Here is a 4,157-nt window from a genome sequence, read left to right as displayed (position 1 = left end):
AATGCTCAATATCATCAATCATCAGAGAAATGCAAATCAAAACCCCACTGAGATAACATCTTATACCTGTCAAAATGGCATTTTTTAAAGTCAAAAAATAAGAATGAAAACAGATGATGGCTGTGAAGAAAGGGGAACACATATACACTTTGTAGGAATGTGAATAAGTCAAGCCACTGTGGAAAGTAGTCTGGAAATTTCTTAAAGAATTTTAAACAGAACTACAATTAAAACCAGCAATATCATTACTGTGTATATACTCTCCCAAAATAAATCATTCTACCAAAAAGACACATATACTTGTATGTTCATCACTGTATTATTCACAATAGCAAAAACATGGAAGCAAGTCAGGTACCCATAAGTGGTAGCTTGGATGATGAAAATATGGTACCTATGCACGTTGGCATACTACACAGCCATAAAAAAGAGTGAAATTGTGTCCTTTGCAGCTATATGGATAGAGCTGGAGGCTATAGCCTAAGCAAATTAATGCAGGAACTGAAAACCAAATATAGCATGTTCTCACTTATAAGTGGGAGCTAAGCATTGAGTGCAAATGAACATAAATATGGGACAAACAGACACCGTATACTACTAGAGGGTGAAAGGAGGGAAAATAGGCTTAAAAACTACCTATGAAGTACTATGCTCACTACCAAGGTGAAAGTATCCGTACTCCAAACCTCAGCATCACGCAATATTTCCATGTAACAAATCTTCACATGTACCTTCTGTATCTAAAATGAAAGTTGAAATAAAAATAAATTAACATTCTAGATCTAGAAAACTTGATACTTGAAATTAATAATTCACTAGACAGAAAGAGAGCAATCAGAACAAAACAGAAAATACAACTAGTGGACTCTACGACAAATATCCAACGTGAAATACAGTGGAAAAAAAAAAAAAAAGAAAAGTGCAGAGTGAAAGAAGAATATGCCACAAAATTTCTAATATATCTGTAAGGAGAGAGAGAATGTAATAGAAGGAATCTTTAAATAGATTATGGCTAAAAGTTTTCTAAAACTGAAGACATTATCTTACAGTTTCTAGAAGCTCAGCAAACCCCAGAGGAAAGCAATACTGAGGCACAAATAATCAAACTGCAAAAGTAATAAAAAATGAAAAAAATGAAAGGTGCCAGGGGAAAAGACACATTCTCTTTAAAAGAACATCAATATAACTAATAGTTGTTACATTATAAAACTATACTACTCAAAACAACATATTGTCATAAAAAGTGGCACATAGACCAATGGAAGAGAATAGAGAGTTCAGAAATAGTTTCACACATTTACAGTCATTTGATTTTTGACAAACATATCAGGAACACACAATGCGGAAAGGACAGTCTCATCAATAAATGATGTTGTGAGAACAGGATATCTAAATAAAGAATAAAATTGGCTCTCATCTCACACTATATGCAAATATAAACTCAAAATAGATTATAAACTTAAATGTAAGGTATAAACTGTAAAACTACTAGAAAAAAACATAGAGAAAAAGTTCCATGCCATTGGTATGAGCAACTATTATTTGAATATCAACCCAAAAGCACAGACAACAAAAGCAAAACTAGACAAATGTGAGTACATCAAACTAGAGTTTTGGCACAACCATGAAAACAAACATCTGAGTGAAGAGACAACATACAGAATGGGATAAAGTATTTGCAAACTGTATCTCTGATAAGGGCTTACTATCCAAAATATATAAGGAACTCGAATGACTCAATAGGAAGAAAAAGTGGGCAAAGGATCTGAATAGACATTTCTGAAAAGAAGACACAGAAAAGGCCAACAGGGGAAGAATCAGTATTATTCAAATGTGCATACTACCCCAAACAATTGACAGATTCAAAGCAGTCTCTATCAAAAGATCAATGACATTCTTTACAGAAATAGAAAGCCGATCTTAAAACGTATATGGAACCACAGAAGACCCAAAATAGCCAAAGCTATTTTAAGCAAAAAGAGCAAATCTGGAGGAATTACATTATTTGACTTCAAATTATACTACAGAGCTATAGGAACAAAAACAGCCTGGTACGGGCATAAAAGCAGACACATAGACCAGTGGAACAGAATTGAGAATTCAGAAAAAAAATCCACACATTAACAGTGAACTCATTATCCCCAAAGGTGCACAGAACATTTGCTTGGGAAAAGATAGTCTCTTCAATAAATGGTACTGGGAAAACTGGATATACATATTCAGAAAAAAGAAACTAGACTCCTGTGTCATGCCATATACAACTATCAAATCAAAATGAATTAAAGGCTTAAACCTAAGACCTCAGGCTATTAAACTACTACAAGAAAACATTGGGGAAACTCTCCAGGACATCAGTCTGGGCAAAGATTTCTTGAGTAATGCCTCACAAGCACAGACAATCAAAGCAAAACTGGACAAATGGGATCATATCAAATTAAAAAGCTACTGCACAGCAAAGGAAACAATAAACAAAATGAAGAGACAACCCACAGAATGGGAGAAAATATTTGCAAACTACTAACATGACAAAAGGTTAATAACAGCAATATATAAGGAATTCAAATAACTCTATAGGAAAAAATCTAATGATAGTATTAAAAATGTGCAAAAGATTTGAATAGACATCTCTCAAAAGGAGACATACAAATGGCAAACAGGCATATGAAAAGGTACTCAACATCATTGATCGTCAGAGAAATGCAAAGAAAAACTATGACAAGATATTCCACACCCCAGTTAAAATGACTTATATCCAATAGACAAGCAATAACAAATGCTGGCGAGAATGTAGAGAAAAAGGAACCCTTGCGCATTGTTGGTGGGAATGTAAGTTAGTACAACCACTATGGAGAATAGTTTGGATGTTCCTCAAAATAACTAAAAATTGAGTTGCCATATGATCCAGCAATCCCACTGCTGGGTATATACCCCAAAGAAAGAAAATCAGTATATCAAAGAGATATCTTCACTCTCATGTTTGTTGAAGCACTGTATACAATAGCCAAGATTTGGAAGCAACCTAAGTGCTCATCAACAGATGAATAGATAAAGAAACTATGGTGCATACACACAATGGAATATTACTCAGTCATAAAAATAATAATATCCTGTCATTTGCAACAATGTAAATGGAACTAGAGGTCATTATGTTAAGTGAAGTAAGTCAGGCACAGAAAGACAAACATAGCATGTTCTCACTTATTTGTGAGATCTGAAAATTAAAACAATTAAACTCATGAACATAGAGAGTAGAAAGATGGGTACTAGAGGCTGCTAAGAGTAGTGGGATGGCGGAGTGGGGGAAGTGAGGATGGGTAACAGGTACAAAAATAGAAAGAATGAATAAGACCTGCTATTTGATAGCACAACAGGGTGACTATAGTCAATAACAGCTGAACTGTACATTTTAAAATAACTAAAATGCTATAATTGGTTTGTTTGTAACACAAAGTATAAATGCTTGAGAGGATGGATATCCCATTCCATGATGTGATTATTACACACTGCATGTCTGTAATGAAACATCTCATGTACCCCATAAATATATACATCACTAGGTACTCACAAATATTAAAAATAAAAAGTTTAAATTAAAAAAAGGAGATAGGGATAGAAACGAGTGAGGAGTAAGTAAAGGAATTGCAGGAAAAAATCCCAGCTATAAAAACATACACATAAGGTGAATGAAAATACCTTTAAGTTTACTATGACTTTTGCTTAAAACAGTGCTTCTTGATTAAATTATTCAGTAAAGTGCCTCTGTGGTAGATTTCAAAGTTTTTCTTATCTTGCTGTCAAATTGTGGCAGTCATGGAGACTTTTGAAATAGTCTCCTAATTGATTGTACTGCCATTACATGGGACAATGTTCTGCTTCCAATTGGCCTAGGCTTAAGAGGGGAATTTACCAACTTGCATAATGGAGATTTGTGGAGGTTTCAGGTATGACTGGATCAGGGACGGCAAATAATGTTGTCAGGGCTCAATTTCTCTACTTCTCAGCTCTGCTTATTGCTGCCTGATCTCAGTTTGCCTGCCATGCTATGCAAGACAATTGCTAGTAGCTCCAAATTTATATCCCAATAGGGGAACAATCCCAGTGGAAACAGACAAGAGTTGACATAGCTCTGGCAAAAAAAAAAAAAAAAAAAAAAAAAA

This window comes from Rhinopithecus bieti, unplaced genomic scaffold (genome assembly GCF_001698545.2).
Source record: "Rhinopithecus bieti isolate Rb0 unplaced genomic scaffold, ASM169854v2 scaffold_52139, whole genome shotgun sequence".
In the NCBI taxonomy this organism is placed as follows: Eukaryota; Metazoa; Chordata; class Mammalia; order Primates; family Cercopithecidae; genus Rhinopithecus; species Rhinopithecus bieti.
The sequence above is the reverse complement of the archived record's forward strand: the minus strand, read 5'-3'. Positions refer to the sequence as shown.